General features: G+C 38.3%; 1 pseudogene; it reads right to left on the minus strand.

Moving 5' to 3' along the window:
- Window positions 1-602: 602 nt before the first annotated feature.
- LOC140514462 (uncharacterized) overlaps window positions 603-15,365 on the minus strand; it is a 66,343-nt pseudogene continuing 51,580 nt past the window's right edge.

Here is a 15,365-nt window from a genome sequence, read left to right on the forward strand (position 1 = left end):
TCCTGGAAATCAAACCCAAGAATTTCATTATTGAAAAAATTATCTCTCTCTTGCATATACTTCCACTGGAGAATTTTAAATCATTTAAATCATTCACTCTGTGTATCCTTTTTTCTGAACTCTTTGTATTCAGCTCTCATAAAATAGAGTATAACTCATACTGCATTGCATTTTCTCTTATCTTTTCTACCATGAACTTTTAAGCTGAAGGATTTTACTTTATCATCAGCCTTCCTATTTGGTCAAAACTGATGAGAAGGCCAACTCCCATTTTATAGATGATGAATCAGGGAACAGGTCTACCTTGAATGAAATACATACAGAAGTGTTGCCATAAGCTCACCAAGTTACTTTCATCTCTAATGTGTTTGTGCAAATCAGTTTGTAAACTTCTGATGTTTAAACTGAAGGCAAGTTGCACATCTCTTCAGCCATCTGGGCAAGGGGAAACCTTTGCAGCTTGGTATATGAAGTCAATGAACAGCCAAGATACAGATCAAGTGAGTCTACTTACCAAGTGTATTTTTAAAGATCCTTATAAACATGGTCATCTCTAGACCTACTTATAAAGACAGAGCCAAGTGGAAAGCATCAGCTACTCATCATGAGTAAAATAATATTTATTGGGGTATAACAATGCCCAAGGGCTTGGTGAACTAAGCAATCAAAATCACAGTAATAGGTATCAAACTAGAGCCCCAAATACCATTTAAACTACAACGAAAGAGTAAATTTTATGGTCTTGCTTTTTATGACTGAAGACGTATACACTAGCTATCAAAATCACTTTAATTTTCAAGCTCACTCCAGGCCTGAAACAAAATAACCCAAAAGCTCCTATTACCGTAATTTAACAGAAAGCAGAGCCATCTTTTCTTTATCTATGACAACACGATGTCATAAATACAGCTGCTTTTCATCCATAATTACATAAACAATAAACATGCTGCCATTCACTAGGGTTTTAATAGTCAATACACGTAAGCAATATTGTGATCTAATGGGCTGCATCTGTTTTCTTTAACCTTCTTCATTTTACTCATCATCCTTGTCCTCGTCAGAAAAATGAGGCACAGACTTCTTTGCCACCACGTTGTCCAGTCCCTGCCTTGCAGATAGGGGTTCACATTCTGAAAAATACATAGTTTAGTGATGTAAAAAAGGATCAGTTATGCATAACACAGGAAAACACATGGAAGCAATGTATTATGATATGCCCTATAAACTGGACCACTTTGTGATGGGCATTACTGAAGGATTCTATTGAGTGAAATATTATTTCAGGGTGCTAACTAGAATCTATGCTTCTAACTTAAACCTGTAGGATAGCTAACAACCAACCTCCCTCCCTCCCTCACCATAATCTGGCATGCTTTATCTGTGCAAATATGAGTGCTTGAGTGAATAAGCCTTCCAATAACCTAGCTATTGATCCTTATATACAGGAAAATTCTCATGCTATGTTCCTGTGGGTGGTTTTAATTTTTTTTGGTTTATCAAATACTTTACTAGAAAAAAAATAGCTCTGTGGGACTATTAAATGAATGTTCTTCTGAGTCTAACTCCAGGTATGGATAGCAAGAAAAGTGGTCTGAGCCTCCAATCCATGATGCCAGTGAGCCTGTGAGATGCTGGTATGAACTGAAAAAGGTGATCTCATGGGAATGGTGGGAGAGCGGCTGTTCAGCCTGGGCTGAGGTAGAATTCTCCTGACTCAATTTCCCCACTGACACCTGGCCGACTTTAAGCCTGACTGAATGCAAGTTGGCAATCCACTCCTACCTGGAACTGACATGAAGTTGGGGAGATATTGGTTCCCTGAAATGTTCCTACTCTTAGTGGCAATTTCCTAGAGTCAAAAGGTTTGTGAGTTTAATACCAGATCTATTCAATTATAGATTGTTGGTAGGAAAACATCCGAGGTTAAGTCTAAAATTAAGCTATTAGGCTTAGGACTTTAGACCAACAACAATAAGTTAGGGTCCTTTCATTCTTAGTAATACTGTGGAGACAATTAGGTCAAGAGCTTGTGAAGTTAGCAACTTAAATATTATTTGTGTCTCAGTTGGTTAATGTTTTAAAAAAATTCTTTTGTGATCTATATTGTAAATGCTTTAAAAAGAAGCATCACCTCACCAAAAGTTGGAATTGTTTTATGTGATATGAACTGTTAAAAATGAAAAATAAAATAAAATTTAAAAAATAGCTCTGAAGATTTATAAGCACACCAGAAGTGAAACTGAAATTCAAAAGCTATTGAAAAGACTTTTTTCATTGCATAAGTGATTTTTTTTCTATTCAAGTACTAAACAGTAGTGAAGTAGAGAGGCATTGTGGGAGTCTCTAGTACTCACACATATCCAGCTGGTCAAATTAAAAAGCTATACACTTTGGGAAAAGCCTGTATATCCAGTGCTGGCCTCTACAGTGTGTAACACTCTTCCCTCTGGTGGCATGTGGAATGAGTCAAAAGTTTGTCCATTGCTGCTCCAACTCACATCTATTTTGTAGCATTTGGAGTTGGAGCAAGCAATTGGAGCCTTGCAGGATAGTCTTTAGCAGGAAGTAAAATTGTTGCAAAAGCTTTTGAAGATATTTGTTTATTGAAGAGTCTTTCCAATGACCCAACAAAAATAAGAAAGGGACTTTGGGATTTTATGATTCCAGAATGATTAGTAATTCAGTTACATGTGAAACAGACTCACTGAGGCAACATTTTGCAGGGGCTTTGTGTCCAGATGGGGCTCCTTGTGGGTCAAAAAACCACATTTCCATTCTCAAAGCTTCATCTGGAGGTGCTATGCTCCCTTAGAGCACTTAACTAAGCATGCTCCCCTGAATACTAGATTGGGGGATCAGTTTTTGCATCTGACAGCTAAATGACTCAATCGTGGGAAGGTTTTCAAGCTCTCCTGCTAACACTGTATCCTTTCTTATTGGGGCTCTACTTCAAAGCAAGTTAAGAAACAGGCTCAGAAGTGAAACCATCCAACCTGGTTGAAATTTGTGGAAATTCCTGTGTGAAGGGTGATATGGGTTTTTTTTTTTAAGTCATTTTCTGGGAAATCTTCTTGCTAGGTGAATTTAAATACTTTTTAGACTAAATAAAGGGGAGTTCTCCAATATTAATTGAATATGTGTAAAGACTGAACAGTGAGTAAGACATTTAAGGGTTGACTGAAAAGTGTTTTACAAGTGAAAATCTGAATGTTTGGTTGGCTTTGGATGATCACATAAAGTCTCATCTAAACCATATGCAGCACTTTGGACTAAGATGGAAGTTTAGGGAGATTACCACTGGCAATGGGTTTTTATGTGACATTTGAATGTTTCACCATCTACCCAGACCCAGGAAGTGCCATATTGAGGGGCAAGGGAGGGAAAGGTGGTGAAGGCTGGAAACAGGAAAAATAACAGGAAGGGAAAGAAAAAGAAAAGAGAATTTATTTGAATGTTTTTTAAACCACCCAAATAGTTCCACTGCAATTCAGTACCTCCATTTGTGAGAATTTTTCAGTTCCCTATTAAAACTAGCTTTTATGACCCAGCAAATAGACTAGCAGACATAGGCTGGGAAAGCAGTATCACACTGTAAGAGACAGCATACCACAACGGGTAGTAGCACACAGAGGATTCGAAATGGGGAAGAGCAGGATTCACCAGCTATGTGACCACAAGCAAGTGACTTAATCTCTCACTTTCCTCATCTATATAATGGGGATAATAATAACATCTCCTTCACAGGTCTGCTATGAGGCTCACGTAAGATAATGTAGGGAAAGCACTTGGTAAAACCTAGGAGTGCTCTATAAATGTCAACTTTTTTATTATTTTTATGATGTGTGAGCACTGCCACTCTCTCAGATATGCCTCTGTAATAGCTGCTCAGTCTCCCTGGGATTCAACTTTTTTACCTGTAAAATGAGAATAATAGCTTGTTTCCCTCCAAGACTCACAGGGTTAGCATGAAAGAAGAGATGTGAAAAAAAAAATACTAAAAGTAACTAGCATTTATGTAGCACTTTGAGGTTGCAAAGTGCTGTATATCTTATCTCATTTCAATCTCACAAGAACCCTGTGAGGTAGGAACTATTTGCTATCCCTATTTTACAAGCAAGGAAACTGAGGTGAGGCAACATGCATTTATCAAGCACCTATTATGTGCCGAGAACTTTGGCTGACACTGATTAAGTGACTTTCCCAGGGTCCCATAGCTACTAAGTACCTGAGGCAGGGTTTAAATTTGCCTCACTCTTACTCTCTGGAAACCATAATTGGTCACTATAATTCTTTGAAAACACAAAAGCACTGAAATTCAAAAATATAAATTTTAAATTTGGGGATAGACAGGCAATTGATGGATAATCCTTAATAGTCTGTTCTAACTTAGAAGAACAATCAGTCCATAATTCTGTTTATTATCTAGCACCTTTCTTCTAAAGAAATAAAGGCACTTTCATATCATATTGTCACTGAGCCAAGAAGTAAGGTGGGACAAGAATTTAACCCAATTCACAATTAAAAGGATTGAGACACAGGGAAGTTTGATTCAGCCTAGATCATGCGGTTTATATAGTTAATGGAGCCAGATCTAGCACTCAGGTCTTCATTTTCTTTTCTTTGTCTTTCTTTTGTCTGGAACAAAAATAAGAATTGGATCTCTGCTCTTGATTTTTTTTTTGTCTGGAAAGCTACAACCTATGCTAAGCTTCTTTGGGAGAAGTGTTGCTTTTAAACTAGTCCAGAATTTCTTCTTTCTGAATCATGAACTTAATGAGATGGTTAAGGTCTCTCAATCAAACTGTGAAGTCCATCTGAATACTGATTATAGGGAAGGCAACTTCTGTTACTCAAGAGGATTGAGACCCAATACTTCTGGCTTGAGGACATGATCTTTGTATGCTCCAGGAGAACAGACAGTACTTGATACCACTGGGTCACATTGACATTCCTGGACATAAATTCTAGGCCTTTTCCATGTGAAGGAAGTTGAGGCTAAAATATAAAGCCTGGCCAAAGTTCCAAAATTTTGGTATCTAGGTTCCCTAAGGATAAGACCTAAGTAGTTACCCACTGACATTCCCTAAGAAAGGACAGAGGGATGGTGGAATAGGGAGTGGACAAAAACTAAGGCTCTTTGCTGAATTTACTGCAGATGTTATTTATGCACCTTGAAGAATAGAGGAAATGGAAATCATGGGCTACTTCTTGGTCAATCTCCATATAATGGCCATTTATTAGCATACTTATAAGGATGTAGGGACCTGGAACTCTGCATGTTCCTCCACGGTCACTACTCCCTCAGGCCCTTTTCCTCCTCCAACTATAAGATTGCAAATGGCAATTCTCAAGTGGCAAAGACTCCTAAACCGGGTAATTTAACTCTGCCAAATAAGGTATTTTTCTATCCTTTCGATACCTTATGAGTCTCTCTTATAAATCCTGCTTTGGGTATATCTGTTCTTTCTCAGACTGGGGCAGAAGCTTGGAGCTTTGTGACATGGAGCTATAGGGATAAATGATGTTTCTGGACAGCCTATATAACTCTAAGGCCAGAAAAAGGAAAACTCATCAGCAGTAAGGAAATAGATTGGAGAATATTATTCAGAACAATTTGCAACTATTATCGTCTAATTCCCTAATCTCTGATAGGGCCAAACTATTTGTTTTTGTTTTTTCTGTGTTAACAGTCTTCATGTGAAAAGCTTGTGCTGTTGTCCTTGGTTTGTTTTTTTTTAAAATTCAACACAAAATAGGTGTTGACTTGGTAACAGCCATATTTTCATCAGATTGGAAGGAGTAAGAGATAAAACTGTAAACTCTAAGGGTGGAGTGTTGGTGGGATAGCAAGGCTTCATATGTTCAACTTGTGAGCGTCAGTGCTTAAAAACAATTCATTAAAAGCTCAAGTCCATTCAGTTCCCTTCAAGAAAATGTCGTAATAGTCAAAGAACACCATAAACAGTTGAGTCCGTGTTGGATGACTAGGGTGAGGAAATAGTGTTGAAATCTCCAAACAGATACATGTGACATGTGGCAAACGAACATAGCTAAGTTAGAAAATTTGGCATAATCTGGCCAGGAAAAGGACAAGAATATGTCTAGGCAAACTGTATGAGGAAATGGCTGAATTTAGCTTCTCTAACAAAATGCTTCTATAAATTATTGTTTGAACCATGGAATTTAGCCCTTGACTTTATTGTATCACTTAGTAAGTGTTTCATATATGTAAGCTGTCTCCTCAACCAGGCTGCATGCAAGCTTAGTACATGGAGACATACAGAAAAACAAATAGTTGGGCCCTATCAAAGGTTTGTGGGCAGAGCTCATTTTAGTGGCTTCTCTGGGATCTCCCACAGTACCTAGCACAAAATTAGGAACAGAGTAAGCACTTAATGAGTTTTCAAAGAATTGAAACTATAGTAGCTATGAGTTTTTAATACTGTAGTCCAAAGTCTCAGCAGCCTATCAGAGAGCTGGGGATGTAGTTTCAAAGCAAGGTCCCTCTTTATGCTGGACCACTCTCCTAATTTTTCATAAATGCTTATGATGAGACTCTAAAGTTGCTTCAGAACAACCTGAGGTCTCAGCATTTGTCAACAACCCTCTTCAGATAACATAACATAGAAAAATAGTCAAGACTGTAAGTTACCCTCCTTCTCTGTCTCTGTCCACCTTTCATCTTTTCGAAAAGAAGCTTCTTGTTCTAGAGAGGGGGAAGGGAGGAGAGAAGAAACAAATGTAGCAGTATGGATCAAATTTGGTGAATGTCTATTTTAAAAGCAATACTCTGTGTTTCCTGTGGACATTTGCATACACATATTTTGGAAACAGAACTAGATGAAAAGAATGTCGTGTCAGAAAGATAAACCACAAGAGAAAAGTTAGTGGTTTTTCAGCTTTTAATAAAGTCCTTTGGAGTGCCCAGGGGCCCACTAGTGTCATCAACAATCACATAAAGAGGAAAATACATTTTAAAATACAAGCACTAGAAACCAACCTAGCACAGATCTAGTACCGCCCCATGAAATGGCTATGGTAGAAACCAGCCATCGAGGGGGCAAGGAGGGGGAGAGGAGGAGAATGGTATCTCACTCCCTTTTAACAAACTGCATAAACTAAATGCTCCAGGGGTGTAGTGTTTGATTATTTGTAACAATTCTCCAAGTAAATAAATTCAACATCATGGCTTCTGCAACCAATCCATCTGTAGTTTTAAGTTAGTGCCCCCAGTAAAGATGCTAAGAAAACCATTTGGTCCATAACATTTTTAATAGAGTGAACCTTTTAAAAACTGCCAAAAAAAAACTTCTTGGCAGAAAGGAAAGCTATGTTGAGAGGAAAAAAGCTCTGTTACCACAGTTTGTATAAGTGTTTCCACATACTGCTATATTTCAAACACACAGTGGAGTCAACTAAGCTCAAGAATATAGGACACATGCTCAACAGATTTTTCTCTCGATTATGATTATAGAAGACAGAAAACTTAACCTGTGAGTGGGACGGGAGAAGGAGAATGGGGGTGTTTGTGCTGGTTGTTGTTTGGGTTAGTTTGGTTTTTTAATGAAGGGAAAATCAAGTATAAATGAGGTGATTGATCTTACTCTAAATAAGCTTCCTTAACTGTGATAAAGGAAGAGCAGCATAAAGTTTTGATGAAGTACCAACTTATTCCTTTTGAGTTGTTTGAGTACAACAATTTTTTTTTAGAAAATCATAGATGTGGAGACAAAAATGACAAGTGCCAAGAATGAGCTTTGTATTTTTCATGTTCATTAAAATCTCCCTGATTCACAATCCATATCTCTTGCCCAACCTCAACTATGCATGAAGGCTGTGCCAGGGAAGGAAAGTCAAAGAGCCCCTCCATCTGCCAAAGAGGGACGTTTCTGGCTGCAATCACACTTGTCGGCTTTCTTGGGGAACAGCTCAATTTAATACTTGAAGAGAGAAAAGGCAGACATGTAGGTTGTTCCATCTAGGAAAAAGTCTATCACACTCTGGGTCTTTACTTTTGCTGCCTGAAGGTTATCTTTTCCATGGATGTATGTTATTCCCAATTCCCAGAGTGGCACTAGTGTTAACACCACCAGGCAGAATGCCACCTCAACATGAGCATTTTTATTCCTCACTACTCAAAGCAGAGTGGGACTTGTTTGGTCTGTGGCACAATATTAAATTCATTGATCATGAGTGGGTGTGGAACCAACTTGATAGCTGACACAGCAAGATGGGGTACCAATCAAATTTGCTGAATAAATGGAATGGGATGGAAGGAATGGAATGAAATGAAATGGAGCAGGAAAAGATTTATTAGAACAGAAAGGGATTGGATGGAGTGGAATAGGGCTTAACTAAACTCTAATATCATAGAATATGATAAAGTAAAACATATTTTGGTTTTTCTCTTCAGCAGCATTTCCTGAAACTACCTTGTTCCATGAAATTTTTATTACCAAAAACGACAGTCCCTGCTTTGACACTTGTGACCTTGGGCAAGTCATTTAACCTTGGTTTTCTTATCTGTAAGGTAAGGGGGTAGGATCAGATAACCTCTGATGTCCCTCCAAACTCAACAGCTATGGTCCTACCATTCTGATCTTCTATAATTCACTTTGCCTGTTAGTTCTTTCCCAAATATCACTCTCTCATTCATCCCAGGTCATCAGGATATGTTCAGGCTCTGCTTCCATTCTAAGCTTCAAGAGAAACTAAGGTGGACCTAGGCAACCCTTACTTTGACTGTTTTGTAGGCAATGGAACGGTCAGAGATAGATTGAACAGACAGACAAGAGAAAATGAAAGCTAATAAACAATCCACCTCTCCAGGAGCCAAAGTCCCTCAGGTTAAGCCAGGCTGCTTTCAATGGAGGTGGCAGGTTCCAGACTCTAACAGAGGCTTCCTATCCATCACTGAAGAGCTTAGACATCTAGTGTGCTTCAGCAGAGGTGAATGTGCACAGATGACAAAGAACCCACTTTAGGGGATACTTAACTAGAGCAGGGGTTCTAAACCAAGTTCTTAATTTGTTTATGTCATGGATTCCTTTGTCATTCTGGTGAAACTTTCTCAGAAGAATGTCTTAAATGCAAGAGACACATAGGGTTAAAAAAGGAAAGTGATTATACTGAAACACAGTTATCCAAACTATTTTTAAAATTCAGGGATTCTCAGATTTCAAACCCCTCTACAAGAGGGAATCTCCATCAGCCATGTAATTATGGGATGCTGGAACAGGCAAAAGGCAGTAAGTTTATTTCCACTGAGAGCAAATACCACAGGACATCATGGTGTCTTGCAGTCACTCTCTTAGCTGCCTTATAATGTATTTTTCAGTAAGTGAGCCTTCTAGTTCTGGAAGATTTTCCTTAGGAACACCTTCCTCTAACAGTTCAGAGCACTGCTGTCAAAAGGCATTTAGTTAAATTCTAAACTGAAATGTTAAACCTTCAACATCATCACAAATGATCATTCGGTCTTGACTTGATCAAACATGATCAACTGAGGGATGAGTGATTCAATCTCAAGCTTGGTACCACCTTGCAAAGAGCTACTTTCCCAGGATTAATGATCTGCTAGATTTATCAAATGGAATTGTACACAGTGTGGAGAAACCAAGTGCAGACAGGGTCATGGCAAGGGTATGTCCATTACCAAGAGTTAGGTACAATGGCACGAAAGTCTTAGGTTGGGAGCAACTAAATCCTGGTAGTTTTAAATACTGACTGTATAAATTGAGAGACTAGGGGTTGAGAGACTAGGTTTGGGGGGAAGTCACCCAGCCATTCCATGAACTCAGAAATAACTAAACATAGCTGTAGGTAAGGGAGTAATGGCCATTTGGAGAAGTTAAACCAAAGACAGTGCAGTGACTTTATTGGTAACTTATGTTTGCAGCACCACACAAAGGAGACTGTCCCTATCCAACTCATCTATTGTGTTCACCCAGTTGAGTTTGCTTTGTTTACTGAAAATGTTCTAGAGTCATCCAAGGTGCTGATCAAGAATACTGATGCATGCTTAGAAAGGGGAAACACTTGTCTTCCTAGGTCAGAAACTGTTTTCCTGAGAGAGTAACATTGAAGTTCAAGGATACAGAGGGGAAGAAGAGTGAAATTTGCAGGGACCAGTCATTGAGTTCAGGTGTAAGTTACTTAGCATCAGAGTGTATTGGGTGTTCATTTCTTGCAAAACAACTCTTCCCTCTTGTAGGCATGACCACCTCCCAGGAGATATTAGTGAAGCACAAGTAATGAAAAGACATAGGAATGCATTCAGGTTTTAAAGTTCTTTGGTCAATATTTATTGGATGCCTACTATATATTGAACACTGTGGAAAACTACAAAGGAGAATGAATAGTCTGTGCCTTTAATCTAATGGAAGGGACAAGACAGACATTCATGTTTAACTTAGAGATTCAGTGGAGAGTAGTGGACTTAAAAGCAAGCAAGGACCTAAGTTCCAGTCCTGATTTTACACTTACTGATTGGGCATTGACTATTGGCAAAGCACTTAATTTCTCTGAAATTTGGTCTCCTAATCTGTTTTAATGCCTGCCATACTTTCAGAGGGTTGTCATGTGACTCAAATGACATAATATATGCAGTGTTTTGCACATTCTAAACAACTATATAAATAATAATCTTTAATAAAGAACTAAAAATAGTAAGTTATTATAGAAATAATCACAATGTACATATTGGACTTATGATTTCAATTGGTATGAAGAAGTATCAGTGTGGAAACTCCTTCCACTGATTTAACTCATCTCTAACACAGCTGTCTGAGAGAGTTGCCGAGGTCACTGATTGATTGATATGTTAATGGTGTGTGTGTGTGTGTGTGTGTGTGTGTGTGTGTGTGTGTGTGTGTGTGTGGAAAGAGAGAGAGAGAAAGAGACAGAGAGAGAGAGATAATGAGAATATGTAGATATGTAGGTTTCAATCATACCTCTGAGACATAAGCAAGTCAATTAATGTATGTGTAGTGTGTGTTGTGTATATATACGCGTGTGTGTGTGTGTGTATGTGTGTATGTATATGTAATATACATTTATATCATTGTCCTTAGTAGGACTGCACAAGAAACAAGAAATTATGCTTTCTTGAGAACTCTAAATCTGTGAAAACACTGACTGGAGATGGTGGGACCCTACTAAAAAAAACATCACACATACTTGTGAATTTCAAGCAAATTAACTCTTAGTACCTACCAGTTACTAATAAGGCAATAAACTAAGGAAAGCTAAGTTTAAACAAATGATCACAGTTGATAAGAAACTTCTAAACATGACCTAAAGTAGTGGATTTACTAATAGTTCTTCCCTCTTATAGGGAATCCAAGTTCTAGTCTTTGGCTCTGATACATACATAGAAAACAAGTGACAGAAACAGATATACTACACATATGTGCTAATTATTCAAGGATGTGAACTACAGGCTGGGTGGTTATTAGAATGACTGAAGATAATCTAGAAAGGCTTTCTGAAAAAGATGAGCCAAATCTAGAAAGAAGGAAAGATGATGTCTTCCATCTCTCCTACTTCCCTACACCCACTAAACTTATTCTCTGCCTTGACTTAGTACTTCCTGCTCCCACCCAGATCATTGGTTCCCTTCTAACTGTTCTAGATTCGCTCTCAACTTCCCAAGGTCAACTACTTCAGTATTGCCCTCTAAAGCACTTGGACTCCTTCCTCCAAACTCAATGGGCCATTGCCTAATCTTTTCCATCCCCAGCCTCTGTTCTTTTCTACTCCTATTCCTGGACCACACAGAAAATGTAAAACTAAGTGAAACCAAACCTTTAAAGAGTAAAGAAACGACTTCCACTTTGATCCAGCCCTTGGTTCTGCTAAGTAATCTTTTTTTATCCCTCTCATATCTCCCTTATATACTCCCCAGTGCCAAGTGAAGACCTATTTTTTTCTTAAGCTACCAATTCTTCTTCCCCACCCTCCATCTCCTTTATTCAATTTTCTTTTCCATTTTCTGTCTTGTTAATTCCTTTGTCAATGTCTTTCCTTTCCTCCCCTTATTTCTATTTCCATTGCCATCACCTTAGACCCTGCTCATTGTATACCTATGATGGCATAGGGCTTTTCTGAAGCTATCCTGGAAGAAAGGGAAGGATTAAAGATGGCGTAGGACCACCACTACCATAGCAGATTGGGGAGATGATCATTTAACCTTTGAGCTTCAATATTCAGATGTGTAAAACAGGTTCTGCCTCACACTGACGGTGGAGCTTCCCATTAGATTGTGAGTTCTTTGAGCATATGCGCAGATAGGAGAAATTATAGTAAAATATCGCAAAAAAATTTTTTAATTACAAAAAAAATTCTTGTATCAATTGACATACCAAGAAAGACATAATCACTGTCTTCAAGAACTTGGACTATCATAAAAAAAGGAAATAAACTTTTTCTGCTTGAACTTAGGTAGCAACGTTTAGAATTATCGAGACAGATTTTGACTGCATATAAAAGAGCTGTCCACAAATAGAATAAATGTCCTTGGAAGATTGTATGTTCTTGGTCAAGAGACATCTTCAAGTGAAGCTTTGAAATTCGCATATTGGGAGTGCTATAGAGTAGGTTCTTGGACACAAGACTAAATGTGTCATAGTCAATGATTTATGAGGTCTCTTCCAACTGAGATTCTGTGGTTTGTCTATGATTTTAAAATTGCCTCCTAGCTGACATTAGCTGCCAGACTGATCTTAATAAAGAGCACTTGTATTATATCAGTCTCTTCTTCAAGAGCCTACAATGTTTCTTTGTTTTTCTTTCACATCAAGTCTAAATTCCTAGAATACTGGATTTGGAGTCAGAACCCCTGGTTTCAAATTCCACCTCTGTCATTTGTTAAGTGGGTAACCTTAGGCAAGTCACTTCACATCTCTGGGCTGCAGTTTCCTCATCTGAAAAATTAGGGGATCCAGACTAGATGACTTTAAGATGTATTACAGTTCCAAATAGATATTTCTATGATGCTTTTTAAAGATCTTCCATAATTTAATCCCGACCTACCAATCCAAATTTATTTCCCACCTCTCCCAAATATAAATGCTCCATTTTAATTAAGCTAATTACCCTGATTATACTCTTTCCTTTCTGAATTCTCTCCTACCACTTTTTTCCAAATCCTACCTATACTCAAGACACAGCTCACATCCAAGCTAAAGAAGCATTGTAGTATAGTAGAAAGAGCTCTGGACTTGGGAATCACAAGGCATTGGACCATAAAATCCATGGATTTAGAGCTAGAAGAGAATTTAAGAGGCCATTTAGTCCAACTCCCTCCTTTTACAGATGAGGAAATTGAAGTTCAAAGTTAAATGACTCACCCAAAGTCACACAGGTAGTAAGTAGCAGAGTTCAGTTTTGAACACAAGTCCTCATGGAATGCTGACTGAGGGGAACAGTAGGACAATTAAGGAAGGAGAGAATGAAAAATGCATTTATTAAACATCTAATATGTGCCAGGCACTGTGCTAGGTACTTTATAAACAGCTCATTTGAGCTTACAAGAATCCTGGGAGGTAGGTGCTATTGTTAAATCCATTTTACAGCTGAGGAAACTGAGGCTGGCAGAAGTTAAGTGGCTTGTTCAGAGTCACATAGCTAATAAATGTGCAAGATCACATTTGAATTCAGGTCTTCCATACTCCAGCTCTAGCACTTTATCCACTGCACCATCTAGCTGCCTAAGTTGTAACAAAAGTAGGTGATATGAAATAATTCAGGAAAGGTAGGTTGACTCAAGATTTTAAAGGGCTTTAAATGCTAGGATGAGGAGTTTATAATTCATCTTATAGTCAATGCAGTGTCACCAAGGATTTTGGAGCAGAATTGGCGTTGAGGGAAAGGTGTACCTGTGTCTGCAGAAAATTGTTTTTCCCGCTGTGTGAAGAATGAATTGAAGAGAGGTGAGGATGAAATCAATGTTAGGACCAGTTAGGATGCTAATATAATAGTCCAGCTAAGAGATGCTAAGGGTCTGAACTAAGGTAGTGGCTATTTGAGTAAAGAGAAGGAGAAGGATATGAGAGATGATGTAGAGGGAATATTGACAAGTTTGGTGACTGATAAGATTGGTGAAAGACAAGAATAAGTCTAAGATGACACCTGGGTGACTTGGGGAATGACAATGTCCTCAACAGAAACAGAGAAGTTTGGAAACAGGTCAAGAACAAGGATCAAAATGATCAATTCTGTTTTGGAAATCCCGAGTTTGAGATGCCATTAGGAAAGCTAGGTGACATCAAGCAGGCAGCTATCAGGGTCAGAGTGGAATTTAGGCATTAGGGTTAGATACATAAATTTCATTAAGAAACCATCAGCATAAGGCTGATAATTGAAGCAACCAAGAGGAGTAGATGCAATCACTCTCCAGAGTCCTACAATGATGGCAGATAGGGTCCACCTAGTCTCTAATAGAGAGAATGGCAAATGTAATAACATTAAATATAATATAGGTAAATATAAAGCCTTGCAATTGGGTTCATAAAATCAACTTCTAAAATGTAAGATAGAGGAGAGTGTCATCTGCAAATGATCTAGGGTAGTTTAATGGACCAAAAGTTCAATGAGTCAAAAATGAGATATAGCAGGCAAGAAAGCTAAGGCAATCCTAGCCTGCATTAAGAGAAGAATAATGACAAGGATGAGGGAAGTAATATTACTATATTCCACTCTGTCTGGCCACATCTGGAGTATTGTGTTCCCTTCTGGGAGTCATATTTTAGGAAGCACTTTGATATGTGGGAAAATATCCACAGGAAGATAACCAGGATGGTGAAGAGTCTTGAGCTCATGTCACATGAAGATTGGTTGGAAGAACTAGGGATGTTTAACCTGGGGAAGAGAAAATGGAAGATAAATATGATCATTGACTTCAAGTATCCAAAGAGTTGTCATGTGGAAGAAGGATTAGACCACACTGGACTTGGAATTGGGAAGGATGAATTCCAATCCTTCATTCCTCAGATGTTCATTACCCTTAACGTGCTATAGAAGTGTTAGCTATTTATTATAATTGCTTGTTTTGCTAAACCTCTCCCCGCCCTGAAGGGGGATAGAACTATAAGCAATGAGTACAAATTGCAAGGAGACAAATTTGGCCTTCATGTATCGGGGGAAGAAGCTTGTTAGTTAGCACCATCAAAAAGTGGAATGGACTGCCTAAGGAAGTAATGAGTTTTCCATTATTAGTGGTTTTCAGGCAAAAGCTGTGAGACCACTTCTTGGGTATGTTGTACCAGGAATTTACCTTCAGCTGTGGCTTGTACTAGATGATTTCCGAGATCCCTTCCAACTCTGAGATTCTATGATAATACCATGGAGGAGGAGGTAAAGGTAGA

The sequence above is a fragment of the Notamacropus eugenii genome, chromosome 7, assembly GCF_028372415.1.
Source record: "Notamacropus eugenii isolate mMacEug1 chromosome 7, mMacEug1.pri_v2, whole genome shotgun sequence".
In the NCBI taxonomy this organism is placed as follows: Eukaryota; Metazoa; Chordata; class Mammalia; order Diprotodontia; family Macropodidae; genus Notamacropus; species Notamacropus eugenii.